The following is a 17,960-nucleotide window of genomic DNA, read 5'->3' as shown; positions in this document are numbered from 1 at the left end:
TGAGTGGAATAAACGGCCCTTCTCCATGTTTTGGTGAACCAAACACTTAAATGCACAAATGCACTGCAACAGCTCAATGCGTCTCATTTAGAGTAAACAACTTCAAGTACAGAAACGATGCAAATTCACAGGGTCAAAAACAAGTTTAAACGAGGTACAAACAAAAAAAGTGGTGCAAATAAAAAAAACGCGCTGCAAGAAACAAAGACAAATGCATCATCATCAAATGCGCTGCAAATAGAGAAACGATGCAAAGTGCGAAACAATGAAAACCAAGAAAACACCTGCAAAAGAAAAACGCTGCATAAAGAGTCGCCACAACGGAAGTGGTCCAAACCTGCAGTGGGCGCTCAGTAGCAGTGTCCGCGGACCGCAAAGGCCGTGCCGAAATGAGACAGGTGTAGTTATTTTATTAGATGCTAACACTAATGCTAACAACAGGCACCACACAAATTACGTACAAAAATCGCATGGGTACTCAAACTGTAGGAGACCAAGTTATTCTAATAATTCTCATCCAAATCTTATGGCTGAAAGCGAAAACTTATGTTTAACTTTTGCAAAAACAAAACGGTTTTATTTCTGGGATACATCTAAAATAGACTAAATGACCTTAAAGTTTCAAAAACTGTGATGGGATATGCATTATGAAGTATGTTTCTATTGATAAGGGATTACATTTATACCGGGAATGCATTTACGTCAGTTTATTTAAAAAAAGACATCTCTCCTTTGAGAAAAGATGATTTATTAAACAATCATAGGAACTTCTGGAAATAGTTTGTCATAATTTGAATAGTCAGACATTAAACCCATTACACACACAGTGCAGTAATAGGTTTGTACAAACAACTGTATGTCAGTGTACTCTCAAATTGTTACCTTTTTACAGAACCAGGTGACAGTTCAAAATGGACAAATTATCTTTGCAAAGTGACACTGTTACTGCAGACTAGACTACTAGACTGCTCTGGCTTCAGGTCATTTCCCTTAACCAATCAAAGTCTGTGTCTATGATAGAGAGAACCAGACAAAATCAATCAATCAGCTGAAAAGATTGAAGACAAGACATTAAAGCTCAAAAAAATACATTCCTGTGTTTGTTTCTACTCTCTAATCGGAGTACTGTTCTGGATGAAGTGTCCCAGTACAGGTATACAGTCCTAGAAACCTCCAATATCACTGCATAACTGCAGTACAATAGTAAATTCTTATAGTGCACGTAATCAGTTACTACCAAAAGAGACACCAAATAAAGACACATTTCACCATGAAACAAATGTCAGTATAGACGAAAAACATTCAGATAAACTTATGAGTAAATGATATGTTTTCAGTTTAGTCTCACACACTTGGTAATATCATATAAGGCCACATTTATCATGGTACACTGCCTCAGTGATGAAGTTGTTTAGGTGCTCCTCAGCTAAGATGAAAAGAAACCACCATTTTACTGTTTTACTTCTGCAAGAAATTAGAAGTTAAACCTAAACTTTAAGGACACATCACTAATAACACACATTAGAGACAGCAGGAGGGAGGCCTGATGCAACCAGAGGCCCTACAGATGTGCTGCAGTCTGGAAGACCTCCTGTGTGGACATGGACAGTGAAGACATGAACCATTGTACTTGGGCCACTCAGTCTGATGTATCTCTTGTCTTCTGGAGGAGGAAGAGCAGAATGGGCCTTATGTCTGATAGGTTCAAAGTCAGGTCCTCCAAAGTGAAAACCAGTAATGACACACACATTACAAAAACTACAAAATGATTACAGGAAAATGGAAAATATCTAAATTGAAACAGCTAAATATTAATATAAGTATTTTTACTCTTTAAATCATGATCTCAACATGAGCATGATTCATTTGCAGCCCTTATTAATACTGGAGTTTTCAATGCAACATGCACCATACCTAATCTGTGGCAGGAGTCTGGTTCAGCACCTCCAGTGCAGTGTGGCCTTACTTTGTCATCTGCATTTGACCCATTTCATGAATCATGAGTGTCTCATCAGCCAACAGTTCTGTGGCCCCAGCAGTGTGTTGTGTCCTCATACAGGAGTCTGCAAATGAGAAAAGAAAATTAATATAAAACATTTCTAAACAGTTTTCTCTTTACAGTTTTCTCTGTTAGTAGTAGTTTACTACTGTACTTGCTTGGATGTATTGTGTTTAAGTAATAGTCAAAAAAACATCTTACAGTCACCAATCAAGGATCCCTTCAGAATATGTCAACTACCTCTGATATTATTATTTGCCAAAAATATTTCACTAATTATTGACTGTGAAGGCCCGGACTAGCCCAGGACTAGACCAGAACTAATCTTGGATTTGAGAGCGAGAGAGAGAAACCGCGAGACCACGGAGGTGTCCGCAAAGGCACGATCAGGCGACAGCTACTTTAGCGCCATGGGGCACAGACCTCTGCGCCAGTCCTTTCGCCCGCGGTCACCCACACTCAGTCCTGATTCAGTTCTGGTTTAGTCCTAGTTCGGTCCTGGGATCAGTCCTGGTCTAGTCCGAACCTTAATCTGCATGTGTCGCGCCTTCCCAGTGGCTCTTTGGTGCTTCCCAGGGAGGCGAGCCTCAACTATTGAAAACCGTTGCACTAAAGTTTCTCTCAGCCTGGTCCATCGTTCCAGGCAAAGATCCAGAAATGGCACTTATTTCCAGGACAACGACACTTTCTGTTCAAATATGAAAGTTTGAGTGGACTTTTCATCGCTTTAGCTCCAAATTAGTAGGTAAAGTTTTAGCTCAAAGCTCCGAGGTTCACACAGTTAAAAACAAACTTATTTGACAGTTTTGTGGGTTATGACCGTAACACAGTAGGTGAATATAATCAAATAAAAGCCACATTACCGTAACAATCATTAGTCCCCGCTGTAGTTTATCGTCAGTCAGCTGTTTTCTGTCTCACTCAAAGGCAGATCCTTTCTCTCTGTCCAGCCGGTGTGTCTCTCCATTGAGCTGTTACACTGAGCAGGTTTGGAGCACTTCCGTTGTGGCGACTCTTTATGCAGCGTTTTTCTTTTGCAGGTGTTTTCTTGGTTTTCACCGTTTCGCGCTTTGCGTTGTTTCTCTATTTGCAGTGCATTTGATGATGATGGTCTTTGTTTCTTGCAGCGCGTTTTCTTTTTCATTTGCACCACTTTTTTGTTTGTACCTCGTTTAAACTTGTGTTTGACCCTGTGAATTTGCATCGTTTCTGTACTTGAAGTTGTTTACTCTAAATGAGACGCATTGAGCTATTGCAGTGCGTTTGGCCCCCGTCGGCCACCGTACTCTCAGCCTGGTCTGCCATCGTTTCCGGAAAAGATTGGGATCGGGAATTTGTTTCCAGGGCAATGGACACGTGTCAAGTATTTTTCTCCCTTTTGTCCACGGCGTCCAAATTGCGCATCAGAGGCATCTGAACTCCAATGCAAAGGCATCCAAATAGAGACGTCTGAACACAGCTTAATAATGCTGGATTACTCAAAGATATGCATAAAACAAAACAAAAGTCCAGGTCTGTTTTTGAGGAGGTAACAACATTTCAACATGGCTTAAAGCTCACAAAAATCCATTTTGTGTAATATAGGACCGTTTAATTTTCACAGGTTCATCAAGTGGCCCCAAACAGTACACATTTATTTCTACCACTATGACCTGGGAGGACGCTCAGAGCTACTGCAGACAGCACCACACAGACCTGGCCATGATCGAAGATGAGACGGAAAACTCTGCAGTGGTGTCTGTTCTTGTACCAGACCAATGGGCCTGGTTTGGTCTGTACAGAAAGCCCTGGAGGTGGTCTGATGGCAACAAGAACCGATTCACAAACTGGCTCCCTAATCAACCTAATAATTATCTAAGAGATCAGCACTGCGTTTGGGAGGATGACACTCACAGATGGAATGACGCATCCTGTTCATCGATGCAGCCATTTGTCTGTGCATATGGTGAATCAAATGTACATTTTGTGTTTAACTTCTATTCAACTTTGCTGAACCTTTTTCTGTCAATTACAGCTTTTAAGACCAAGACTAAACTAATTAAACTAAAACTTCAGTCGGATGTAGACCTTTCAGATCCAACCTATTCTAAGCAGATAACAAAAAAGGTATGTTACTTTTCATTGTTCGCCTTTGTTTAGCATATGGCTGGTTTTGCACACTAACCAGCAGTCGGTGCCTTTTACATACACTTTTAATTTAACTCCTATCTACTCGTTCTTTCTGTTTCACTATTTTTAAAGGCTGTAACATTTTTTTGTGTTGGTGGTTTAGCTGGTTCAAGTCCCCGACAGTGACACTGGATATTATCACTATGCACAGTTACACTCAAGAGCTTCAGCCATTGCACTGTATCCAGTTCATGAAATTATTTTGTTGTACTCTTTTCTTTCAGATTGCCTTAATACTGCGGGACAAAGGCAAGGGACTCACCGATTTCAGTGTCAAATGGACAGTTCCACCTCAGAAAGTTGACACCTAGACTGCAGCCTGAAGTGACCCAAATCCAATTTTTTGGCCCCTATGTGACCTGTATCTGATCTTTTAATGACAGTCTGAACAACACAGATCAGATTTTTTCAAATGCGACCCAGGCCACTTCGATATGTGGTCCTAATATGTATCCGATATATGATGTCCGATATATATCCGATCTGTTGACATGCGACTTCAGACTGAACAGCCAAAATGCATTCATTAGACCTACACGTTATCAACACGACACAAACATCACTATTCTGCACTGAAGTAGGTAAAAATTGTTAATGAACTCCGTGTCTCTGAAGCGAAGCACATCACCACTCACCACTCTTGGCTACGTCTTCGCACGTTCCTTTCAACAGACGTTGCTGCCACTGTCCCACAAAACACCACGGCCAAAAACCTCGTCCTTCTCCTTCTCAATCTCCTCTTTAAAACAAATAAGTTGTTCATGTTCTGGCTCCGGTACGAGAGGAACTTTAAAATCTCCAGGTGCTCAATGCTCGCATCCATGTTTGGACAACTTCTGTAAACACAGAGCACGCTCGCTGTGGTTGACGTCATCGTGTCCTCCATTGCACATGCGGAACACGTTTACTGTTCACACTGGAGATCACATACAAGGTGCATTTAAAATGGAAATGTTGGAAATGTGAACAACCTCGCAAAAAACATCGGATTTCACAAAAAAATTATTAAACATTAAGCCCTGCAGTCTGAACGTAGCCCTAGACACATTTTAGTGATTTGAGGAATTATTGTCATCTCAAATGTTTGTTCTAAGTTCTTACAAAGATCTTTAGATTTGCAATGATTCTGCTTTCAAATGCTGCAGGGTAGTTTGCATTCCTAAGAAGATGTAGCGTGTCAAGAGCTTGTAGATTGCAAAAACAACATAAATGTCCTGTTTATATCCAGCGTCTGTGATAACAGCATAAGCTTTGTGCAACCATCAGCCAACTCAATTGTCTCTTTTTTTTTTTTAAACAAATGTTTGCACTAAAAAAAAATCACAGTTAAGCACAATATCCTCCCTCAGTTTTCTGCAAATATCTGTGTTCATCATTTTCCTACTTTAGTTTGCATGTTTATGATCACTGTTGGGCAAGTTACATCTACTTAATTATCCAAGTTGCTTCTGTTCCTGCTCCATGTACAAGTAAAAATAAAAATATAGAAATGCATCAAGAATTTATAAGAAGAAAAAATAATGCAAAACTGAAATAGTGATTACACCACCAGGTTGCAGTAGTGAGCAGGTTTCAGAAGCGCTGGCCTCTGTTCGGATTCTCACTCCCAGTAGTTTGTCAGCACTGCACTGTAGAGAGGCTGTTAGCACACAGGATGGATGTTCTCCTGTCTGTGATTCAGGTGAGTCCAACTCGACCTCCTGCAGTGAGACTGCGGAAAGTCCTTTTGTGTGAGCAAATGAAAGTGTAACAACAACATAAAGAAATGAGCTATCATCATGGAGTGGATTAATAATCATAATAAAAAGAACTCTTCATTTTAAAACTCTGTACAAATAAACTGTGTGTGTGTTTATTAACCTGCCTCAGTTAATCATAGAAACACTTTTTGCCACAGTTGGTGCTGTAGCTTAGTGTATTACACAAAAATGAATTTTAACAGCAATTTACCAACTGTAAATATTGTTGACCAATATGATGTTGTGGTGTCATCTGAACTCCAGCATTGGCCAGTAGGTGGTGCTATAACCCAACTACTGGATCAACTTTGGGCTGATCACACAGATATAACCTCTGAAGTAAATATTGTTTTGAATACAGTGCAGTTGAATACAGGAGGATAACAGCACCAGAACTGTAGACGGTGCTCAGGAGGTGGAGCTCGTCCTTTCTGTTCAGAGCATCTGTGTCTGTTCATCAACAAACTGCACTGGACAAGATAAACACCCAGGTATTTCCACTCGCTCAGTGTTCTTTCCCAGGATGTTCAGTGGTGAGGGGGCAGGAGAGTGCAGTCTCCTTGGTCTTCTCTATGTTGATGAGGACGTGGTTCTGCTGACACCAGTCCTGCACTTTATTTATTTAATTTACCTGGGTGTGGGGGATGTTTCATTTTGGTCTTCGCCGTTACTTTGACTTTGAGAAATATTTCATTGAAAAACATAATTGAAAAAACATATTTTTTCCTTTCACCTGTCTGCAGATGATTTCAGGCTGTATCTGCCTTTACGCCTCTGTGCTGCCTCTTTCTTGGACTGTGTCTGTGTGCAGTCAGGGTCTGCAAGGCCTTCTCTGTTGGCCTAAAAAAATATCTGAATCACAGACTGATGTTAATTATATTATTATTAAATAATTCCAAATGATCTGTCCACTTCCTTTCAGAGGTTTTCCAATGCTTGTGCTGCTTCCAGACATGTATTTTCATATTAAAGCATTTAACCAATCCCATTTCAGCCATCATATGTTGCCAGGCAGAGTCAGAGTCAAAGAAGTGTCCCTGAGGCCTTCACAATCTGTTCTTGCAGGCCCTCAAACACAAAATGAATGTGCATGAAACTGTTGCTTCAGCCAGTCAGATTTTGAGTTGGTGTCACCAGGGCCTTTAGCAGCGAACGACAACATCATCGGATTCAGACCCGTTGATTTGAGAGTCAAAAGGGAACCAGCCAAAGCAGCAAACTGCATCTGTAGCTACTATGTATTACTGTTATTAATTACCAGTGGTGTAGTGGGGATTTTCTAAGTGGGGGTATGCGATTCGTGACTGAACCAGGACTAAACCAGGACTAAACCGGTCTCAGTCCCAGTCTCAGTCCTGGTCTGGGAGGCGTGACAAAAAATTATTGAGAAGCAGTGGTTTAAATTGTTTCTTGGGGTGTAAAAGTGGAAATTTGGATCTCTCAAATGCAAAGTTGTGTGTGCAGTATGGCAATAATAATACGTCAAAATGTAAATCTACAGGATATAGTTTGTTGGTCTGTGCTGATATAAAAATTCCCCTTTTTATGCAGGTCTATTTGAAAGTCAGGCTGCAGGTCATTTGGATTGGAAATCAAGCATCCAAGAATATTTGAATGTTTGCTCATCTGAAATAACACAGACCTTGGTGTTTCCCCACTGTCCGGTCATTTGAGGATAATACATTACACAACAATTAACACAGTTAAGATGACTTGAATTAAGAAAGTTTGATTTGATTTGAGTAAATTTCATGTCACAAGTAAAATGTGAAAATGGAACTAGACCTTTTGTACTTAAAATATAAAAATACATCTTGCAACACTTAAAATAAGAAAAACAACAACTTTTTGCACTTAAAATAAGAAACAAAATCTAATGTTCCTTGAATTAAGACGAACACACTTATTCCACTGGTAGATCATTTTACTTGTCAAGTTGGATCTAATCAAATAAAGTTAAATGTCCTTAATTTAAGTCTTTTTAACTTATCTAGATATTGTGATATTGTTTTTTTTCCAGTGTATGGAGACAGCGAGTGATGTCCTAGCAGTGGTCCCCAACATTTTTTTGCACCACGGACTGGTTTTATGTCCAACAGTATTTTGCGGATCGGTACAATTGTGAAAGGTACTGATGTTCCCTGGGAGCACTCACCGTAGCATGCAGCCCCTCAAGACGGACCTGGGGGTCTGGTCCTTGGTCTTGTGCCGTCCCCTGAGCGCGTTTGTCAGATGGTCCAGAGGCTCCATCCTCCATGTCCTGGTTCCAGACGGGGGCGAGCAAGACCAGTGCACAGTGGACTGGGTCCGAGGGGCCATGCCGTTCTCTTCACACTGGATCCATGCAGGGAAAGTGAGAATGTGCTGTGGACTACAGGTCCAGATGGGCTGCTCCGGTCCTCTGTACTCGAGGACTGTGACTGGTTCTGAGGTGGTGCAAAGCATCTGGACAGAAGCGTGAATCCAGTTTGGTTCGTTATATCTTATTCTGAGCGGCCCGTCCTCCACGCACTTGGTTCTTCCTGGGGAAAGCGCTTCTCAGGCCGAGTTACCTAACATCACTCCACGCTCCAGGTCATCTGAGCCCGGGGAACAGAGGGTTGACTCACTATGGAGCGACACGTTCACACATTGGTACTTGCTCTGATCTTCATGTATTACATTCTCTATATTGGCAAAATACCCTAAATCCTGATTTAGTCCTAGTTTAGTCCTGGTTTTAGTTTTGGTTTGGTTCTGGTTTAGTTCTGGTTTTAGTTCTGGTTTTAGTTCTGGTTTAGTTCTGGTTTTAGTTCTGGTTTAGAGATGCAGCCCATGAGGCACGGTCCACGCGGTGTATGGGAGGGAGAGTTTGCGCTCTTGCGGATCAGTACCAAACGACCCATGGCCTGGTACTGGTTCCTGGCCCGGGAATTGGGGACTCCTTCCCTAGAGCCTAGTTACATGTCAGATCTGTAGAGAGGTGAACTCACTCACAAGAAGAAAAATGACGAGGCTCACAGCAGCAGTTATAAAGAGAGTGGTGATCATTTTTCAATGTAAAATCAATTGGAAGTTGATGGAGCCAGAAGCGCGCCCATGCTCACTTCCTGTTTAGGACACATTGGCTAAAGGATTTTCTTTGTCCATTTGTATTTACAGTCTATGGGGACAGGGCCGTCAGCTGGGCAGGTATATACACTAACAACAACTGCAAATAGCATCATTTTATTAAATTTACAGAAAACACCATGTGTTACAAACAGAAGGTTAGAACAATCCAGAACAAGACTAACAGTAAAACAGAGATAGAGCAGTTTCAGGTTATAAGTACTGCAGAACTACATGTGGCGGGTTCTTTTGTAAATGAGGGTCTTAAACATCCTTAAATGAGAAAAAAAAAGCCTACGTTCAGACTGCAGGGCTTAATGCTCAATTTGGATTTTTTTTGTAAAATCTGATTTTTTTGCGAGGTTGTTCACATTTCCAATCAAATGTGACGTGTATGTGATCTCCAGTGTGAACTTTAAACGCCCCAAAAGTGTCCCACATGTGCATTGGAGGACATGACAACGTCACACCAGAGAGCGTGCTCAGTGTTTACGGAAGTCGCCTAAACATGGACACAGCATTGAGCACCTGGAGATTTTAAAGTTGCTGTCGTACCAGAGCCAGAGCGTGTACAGCTTATTTGTTTTAAGGAGAAGATTGAAAAGTTGAAGGACGAAGTTTTTGGCCGTGGAGTTTTGTGGGGCAGTGGCAGAAACGTTCATAAAAAGGAACATGTAGGTGCGGAGTCGTAGAGTGGTGGGATTGCCGTGTGCTTCACTGCTTCACTGATATTGAGCTCAAACACAATTTCCATATGACGAGAAGAACGTTTTTGTACATTTGTGACGTGTAGGTGGGATGAATGTGACCTGACCGTTCAGACTAAAGTTGTAGGTCAAAAGATCGGATATGTATCGGTTTTAGGAGCACATATCCAAGTGGCCTGGGTCACATTTGAAAAAAATCAGATCTGTGTCGTTCAAGCTGTCACTAAGGCTGCGTTCAGACTGCAGCCTGAAGTGACCCAAATCCGATTTTTTGGCCTCTATGTGACCTGTATCCGATCTTTTAATGACAGTCTGAATGACACAGATCAGATTTTTTCAAATGCGACCCAGGCCACTTGGATATGTGGCCCTGAAACCGATACATATCCGATCTTTTGATATGCGACTTCAGTGTGAACGGCCAAAGCGCATTCATTCGACCTACACGTTATCAACAAGCCACAAATGTCACTATTCTGCGCTGAAGTAGGCGAAAATTGTTAATGAACTCCGTGTCACTGAAGTGAAGCACATCACCACTCACCACTCTTGGCTACGTCTCCACATCCGCACGTTCCTTTCAACGGACGTCGCTGCTGCTGCCCCACAAAACACCACGGCCAAAAACCTCGTCCTCGTCCTTCTCAATCTCCTCCTTAAAACAAGTAAGTTGTTCATGTTCTGGCTCCGGTACGAGAGGAACTTTAAAATCTCCAGGTGCTCAATGCTCGCATCCATGTTTGGACAACTTCTGTAAACACAGAGCACGCTCGCTGCGGTTGATGTCGTCATGTCTCCAGTGCACATGCGGGACACTTTCGGGCCGTTTAACGTTCACACGGGATCACATACAAGTCACATTTAATTGGAAATGTGAACAACCTCGCAAAAACATCGGATTTCACAAAAAAATCGGAACTGAGCGTTAAGCCCTGCTGTCTGAACGTAGCCTAAAAGATCAGATACAGGTCACATAGGGGCCAGAAAATCGGATTTGGGTCACTTCAGGCTGCAGTTTGAACATAGCCAAAGACAGGTGGGCTCTGTGTTACCACTGATGGAAAAGATGAAATTAGATTATTGTAGTTTGAACACATTTTTACTTTTAAATGATGTTTACAACAACATGTTCATAATCAAAGATGAGGAACTGTTATGGGAAAACAATCAGTTAACAGGTGTCCAAACTATGGCCCAGAGACCAAAAATGACCCCCAGAACAATGTTTGTTGGCTCCAGGGCTCCTGGTGAGTTAGCCCAAATGGTCATTGTTAAGTTGAGTGTTTATATAATCAAAACATTACTAACAAATATTGCTTTAGTTTCAGTGTAGCTCCTCCCTTCAGACATATATAAGGCAGTATCCCAACAGCAATCTGCCCAGAACTGAGGAAGCCGCTTAGATGAGGGGCAAAATGTCTTCACTCACTTTTGTCCAATCTGTTTTTGTTTTAACAATAGTCACTGATCCATTGCTAGTACTTCATAAGATAATCAGTGCCAAAAATAAGAAGAAAAAAAAAAAAACTCTAATTGGAGCTTTTCCAGACTAAATTATCTTAAAAATGTTACAAGACAAATAAGAAAATATCCTGATTCATTTAAAACAAAGTGATGTGACACAAATCCATAAACATTCTGTAACAGTTGACAATATGTGGCAGTTAATTTGTTGTGCCCATTGGTGGAACAAGTGTATTTAGATTTGTTGTTATTGTTATTTATGAGCAATATAATTTTATTTTGTGCAATATTATTAATTTTTAGTTTAATTTAGTGAAGGTAAAGGTAAAAAACAAAACAAAACAAAAAAACTTCCTATAGGCGAGTTTCATTGTTGACAAAAGCGCGTGTTGCATGCTGGGAATTATTTTGGTCGGCGGCAAGAAACACTAATTCAGCATGACGGACGGAGCGAGAAAGCACGTAAAGGGTATTGATCCTGGTTATTTATCCACTATAACGGCAGAGGACCGAAGACGATTTGACCAGAAATTGGTCATAAGCATCGATGGAGCCAAATCACCCTTTTCAACCCCTACAAAAGGTGGACAAAACCACATTTCTGGTCGGAATCACCAACTACCTGGACAAATATTCAATTTGGCGATATCCACAATGACTTGGTGGAAACTCCTGGGCCATTCACAGCAGAACAGATGAAAGCCTCCAAGAGTCTTGATGTGTTGTTGAACTTGTTGGAGTTTGCTAGGATCTTCTACGTTTGCTCTGTGGATGTTTGGAAGCCATTTAATTCGCCATTAGTGGTTCTTTTCACTCGGAATACAAAAAAGACATTTTCCTTCTTCCGTGCTTCTATTTGTGCATCCGATAATGCAGCAGGAATTTACCATTATCGGGGATAAATACGCGAGGTTACACACTGTGTTTGACCGCTACCGTGTTTCTTGCCTCTGACCAAAATATTTCCCAGCATGCAACGCGGGCTTTTAATAACAATGACGTCAGCTGAATCTCGCCTATTCCGGTTAAATTTTACATTAACGTGAAGTCGGACCCGACAACACCGACTGATACCAATCGCAAAAGTTAATATTAAAAGTTTCGTACGCTGATTTGTTTACTTGCAAGCCAAAGTGGTATGTATATTTATGTATTAATTTGCTTTGTGTTTATAATGTGAGCTAAATCTCATGGTCTATTGTGTGTTTTTAGTTCTATGGTGTGAACTGTGATACCATCAAGTAAAAAAACAAACTTGTGTCTCTCGTGTTTGTGAACAAGCCGGCATACATTCATTTTGGTGAATTCTTCCACTTAACCTTCAGGTCGGATAATCCCATCTTCAGCAGTTCCTCTTCGATCTAAAAGCAGAATCAGATGTGCATATCTTCAACTAGAATCAGTCTATCTCTGTATCTAAAATGTGTTGAATTACCTTGTCTAGAAGTTGACTCCAAACATCAGGATGTGACAGGTCTGCCTCACTCTGGAATCTCATCGTCATGAATCGTCTTTTCCCTGTAAGAGCTTCAGTACGAGTGAAACATTAGATGCATCGTGTGCAAATATAAAAATAAATTTAACTCACCTCTGTGGCAGAAAAATGGATTCGTGGTGGAACATGGATAATCATTCCATTCATGATTCCTATTTTCATAAACACATTGCTGGTCTAGTCCGAAGTTGTTGGGCCGATTGACATACCAGTTTGTAAAATTGCTGGTGCTGCCATCGGACCACCTCCAGGGCTTTCTGTACATGCCAAACCAAGAACTATAACCTGCTATGATGGAGGTCACTGCAGCGTTTTCAGTCTCATCTTCAATCATGGCCAGGTCTGTGTGGTGCTGTCTGCAGTAGCTCTGAGCGTCCTTCCAGCTCATGTATGTGGAAACAAAAGTGTAGTTCTTAAACCCCGGTTTTGTTAAGCCTAAAAAAAATAAAATAAATAAAAATACAATGGGCCTCATGGTTCAATATTCTGTGTTAAAGATACTAAAATACTTTTAAGCCAGATTTGCATGTTCTCAGGCTATGTTTATATGATGACGGTCTGAACAGAAGACGCAAAAGTGGCATCGCATCTTCACTTTTTATTCTGCGTTTAGACAAGTGTTTTCGGGATGAAATCTGAGTGCATACGGTGATGCAAAAGGGTGTGAAATTCGATTGGGTATGCATGCCAGACGGCTCGGTGGTGACCCTTCATGGTGATGTATGTGACGTAAATGCGTACACGACGTGAGCAGATCTGACCAGAGTTTTGCATCTTGGGCAGTGTAAATGGAAACGCTACAGCGGAGCGTATTCAACTTTTCCACTCTGGAGTATGGTTTCAAATTTTTGCGTTTTTAAGCCCCAAAAACACAGTCACAGTTTAAACGAAAGGCGCTTTCGATAAAATATTTTGTCATTTTTACCCGCAAGAGTTCTCGTGTAAACAGGCCCTTAGACAAACTTAAATGAGAGACTTTAAATGAGAGTTGTGACTAGTTCACTAACGTCAAGTACATACATGATGCTTCTCCTCATGTTTGCTCGCTCTGGAGCAGGTGAGTGTGGTGTGAAAGTGCCAGACCTCAGGCAGCTCTACACATCCTGTAGGGAAAGTTCTTACGCCACATATATTTGTATGATGAGGTTATGCAGAGCTGCTGTTTGAAACTGACTGATGGGGCATATTGATCAATTTATTATCAGTGAGAGACTTCTGCATCTCCCCTCCATTTATTTAAACGTTTGGGAGTGACAATCACAATTTCGATTCTTCATATGTTTGTATGAAGAATTGACAATAAACTTTTATAATTTGAATTTGAATTATGAATTTGATAAAACCCAAGGAGCAAATAGTATAGTTCTCAAAAGTGTGTTAAAGTGTCACTGGCCCAACACAAAGGCTGTGTCTGAATGTTCTCCCGAGTCCCTAACCCCTCATTCACTATATAGTCCTGCACTCATTATACACATCTAGACATTCACAGAGTGATTTGGACATGCAGCTCACTTGTTTCAGGTCACATGATTGCTGTCTGGGTGAAAAAATGTCCACTAAACAGTAAAGCTTGATTTTTGTCATAAATAATGATTGATCTTTTAACAGTGGGAGCTAAAGCAGCTGACATCAGCACTGCTAAAACCATAATGGTTTATTTAAGAGTGTTTTATTCATAATCGTGGATCAACAGAGCCATAAACCAGAGCTTCTATCTGCTTTCATTCAGTCATGTTGTATCCAGTTAAACACTTGTCGCTGTATGCTGTTGTTTTTCTTGACTCTCACAATGCATTGTGGTCTATTTAGTCTAGTGTCCATCAATACTGACTACCTTTCAAGGTTCATTGTGGGAAATTTTTAATGCAATAACTCAGACATGTCAAACTCAGGCCCAGGGGCCAAATTTAGCCCGAGATATATTTATTTTTGGCCTGCGAGATCATATCAAATATGTATTAGAGCTGCTCCCCTGCTACAGATATAGAATACATTATTTATTTAATTTTTTTTTATTATTTTATATGATGTTTGTTCTGGATTTAATGTTTAAGCAAAACTATTATTAAACATTTATTTTAATAAGAAAAGGTTTAACATTACATATTTTGAAAGAAGAGAAAACATGCAGATTATATTTAGTTTGGTCCATGACTTAATCCCAGTTTTTAATTTTGGCCTCTGTGAATTTGAGTTTGACACCCCTGAACTAACTTTTTCACTCACTGGACATTCAAACACCTCGAAGTATATATTGGACCCAGCTTCAGGGCTCAGATACAAAGACTTAAGAGATATAATGCTGTTAATTTTTATATGTAAAACATTTACTTTCTGCTCAAAAATATAATTAATATATGCATATTTCAATTACAAACCAGTCACAGTGTAAGATCCTAAAGGTTGTGTAGGGTCTAATGTACAAGAAAAGTCTCACCTGTGAAACAAACAAATGGAAGACGAGCTGCACAGTGGCCATCTAACCACAGCCCAGAATTAATGAACATACATTCTTCAATTCCACCGATGTAGTTGGGTTCATCAGTGCCGTACCAGTTCTGGTACTGACTGGTGCTGGTGGCGCCTGTAGCAGACCATCTCCACGAGTTGGAGTCATTAGCCAGGACTCTTTTCCATGAAGCTCTGTCGTCGAACAGTCCGATCCAGGCTGCTCCAGTGTATGTGCTGGGTCTGATTAGTTTGTCCAGGTCCTCTGAGTTATGGATGGTGGCCAGGTCAGTGTAGTGTTCTCTGCAGTACTGCTGAGCATCAGTCCAGGACATAGCCACATCAATGAAGTGATACGTGTAGGTCACTGTGTGGTAGCATGAAGCCACAGTGAAACCTGGTTTACAAAACACTGTTATAATTCCAATAGCCTATGGATATTGACTAGAAGATACTAAAAATATTATGAAAATCTTACCGTAGAGCAGGAAAATCACAATCATATCAGATGCCTATCAAAAATCAAAGGACAAAATTATTTATGAGGATGTTCTTCAGAAGATACTCTAGGTGATTATTTCATCAGCATCAACATCAAACTGAGTTTGATGTAGGTTTCTTGCTCTGAGAATCTCAGATATTCAAATAGACACAAATAGAGTCAAATCATAACCTTGCCATTGACTTTGACAGGCATATACGTCAGAAACATCAGAGATCAACTGATGTGAAAAAAAAAAAAAAAAAAGCTTACTGAGGTTGTTTTGAAGGGCTAGTGGTTAAGTGATATTTTTATTTTGCCTCATGGATAAAAACAAAGAAATGAATAAAAGCACACAATGACTTATTCTTAATCCATTACTGTATGGATATAGAGATGCACTACAATGACATTCTAACGTTACTGCTAAACTGTGAAGTACCTGGAGGGCTAAAGGGGAGCGTGAGGGAGGAGGAGGATGTACTATAAGGACCAGTGTGATTGGTCTTACACATGTCCACACTTTAAACTCCACCCCTGCAGACAGAGGTTCATATTCAGAAACACCTGGCTGTATCAGGGCAGTTCAGTTTGGTGGAAATTCAAACTGAGTTGTTTCTATGAGTTTATAAATGTTTTTTGAAATTAGATTGACTGAAGCAAAAACTCTTAACAGTTCATTTTGCATTTTACGTTTATGCCAGATCGATATGTGCAGCATTTTTTGACTACTTGGCTCACACACTCAGTGTTTTTGGAACTTTTTTTTTTTGCTCAGTTTTTAACATCATATCATGGGATTTTAACCAACTAAGAATTACAGCATGTGCAGTTCAAAGGACACAAGTACGGCTCTGCTGGATTGTGTGAAATGAAACGGTTAATTTTAATGTATCCATGGAGACCGTGCAAGAGTCTAGCTAAGGAGCCTGTTGAGGACCTGGCTGTGGACATTTGAGATGCTGCAGGTTTTTTCACCATATGTGGCAGCAAATATGGCAGATGATCTTCCAGAGGAAATATTTTGAGGGAATAAACAGAAGGGGACAGCTGGATTGTGGCGAGTTGAGTTAAATGCACTCTGTTCTCTACTTTTACAATAGTCACTGGTCCATTGCTAATACTTCATAGATAGCCTGTGATAGATGTGACAGGTCTGCCTCACTCTGGAGCTTCATCGTCATGAGTTATCTTTTCTCATTAACAGCTTCAGTAGGAGCGAAACATTGTGCATCAGAATAAATTTATGTTCCATTACACAGATAAATCCTCACCTCTGTGACAGAAAAATCAAAACTTGCAACCACATGGATCATCTACCCATTCATGAGCATTACTTTCCCAGACACAACGCCGGGCTGCAGCCATATGCATATTTCAATTACAAGCCAGTCACAGTGTAAGATCCTAAAGGTTGCGAAGGGTCTAATAAACAAAAAAAGACTCATCTTTGAAATAAACAAATGGAAGTCGAACTACACAGTTGCCGTCTATCCACAGCCCAGACTTCATGAACAAACATTCTTCAACTGAACTGATGTGGTTCACCCAATGCCCAGCTGTGGTACTGACTGGTGCTGGTGGCCCCAGGACACGGTCACTATTGAAGTGTCCTAGAACGAAGGTGAACTGTATTTTCAGGGCTGTGCGAAATGAGTATACATATATTTAATACATAACTTTTATTACACTACATTAGTCAGTATACAATCTGAATATCACATAATCATGAACTTGAGTAAATATTATATATAGATACATTAGCATTAACACACATAATATAGATTTTTAACAAATATTGTTGTATACCTGTATACAGATAAGTAAGAAGTAAGAAGAAGTAAGATTTAGAATAAAGTTTTCTCTTACTATAGTATTTGACCATAAAGTAGGACTTGTAGTCATATCACAAATTCAAAGAACTAATAGATTGCCTAAAAAATCCAGCCCGACCCGACCCGGCCCGCGGGTATTACCTGACCAATTAACTTATGCAGGCCCGAGCCCGAAGCAAACGAAATGTCATATTTTATTTGTGAGACTCGGGAGGAGGAGCAGTGCTCAGCGTCGAAGTCTTTTTGCTCTCGTATAAGAAGAAGTCAGCGAAGCCAACGCAAGTTTCTGTAGCATTTTCAACAATCAATTTGAAGCTTTTCCACACCTCACTCTTACCGGTGCGTGTTTGTCTTTTCAGTTCTCCTGCCTTTAGTTTAACTTCTTGCTCCTCCATATTGGGGACACCAGGTCAAAATAGATGCAGACTTGCGGAGGGGAAGATTATTAAATTAAGAGGGGGCGTTCACGTGCGCAGAGCTCTGGCTCTGCGGATCCTGTTTAGTAGTTAATAGCAATTACATTACATTACTTC

General features: G+C 40.5%; 1 long non-coding RNA gene across 1 annotated transcript; it reads right to left on the bottom strand.

The window, feature by feature from the left end:
• Window positions 1-1,632: 1,632 nt before the first annotated feature.
• LOC129412272 (uncharacterized) lies at window positions 1,633-2,916 on the bottom strand. Its single transcript, XR_008633642.1, has 3 exons — window positions 2,863-2,916; window positions 1,915-2,063; window positions 1,633-1,717 (listed from the first exon to the last, which is right to left on the bottom strand). It is a non-coding gene; the product is annotated as an uncharacterized LOC129412272 (long non-coding RNA).
• Between the last annotated feature and the right edge of the window lie 15,044 nt (window positions 2,917-17,960).

The sequence above is a fragment of the Boleophthalmus pectinirostris genome, unplaced genomic scaffold, assembly GCF_026225935.1.
Source record: "Boleophthalmus pectinirostris isolate CB_2022bp ecotype Guang Dong unplaced genomic scaffold, ASM2622593v1 HiC_scaffold_8, whole genome shotgun sequence".
Taxonomy (NCBI): Eukaryota; Metazoa; Chordata; class Actinopteri; order Gobiiformes; family Gobiidae; genus Boleophthalmus; species Boleophthalmus pectinirostris.
Note: the sequence above shows the minus strand (reverse complement) of the source record. Positions and strands in the feature narration are given on the sequence as shown.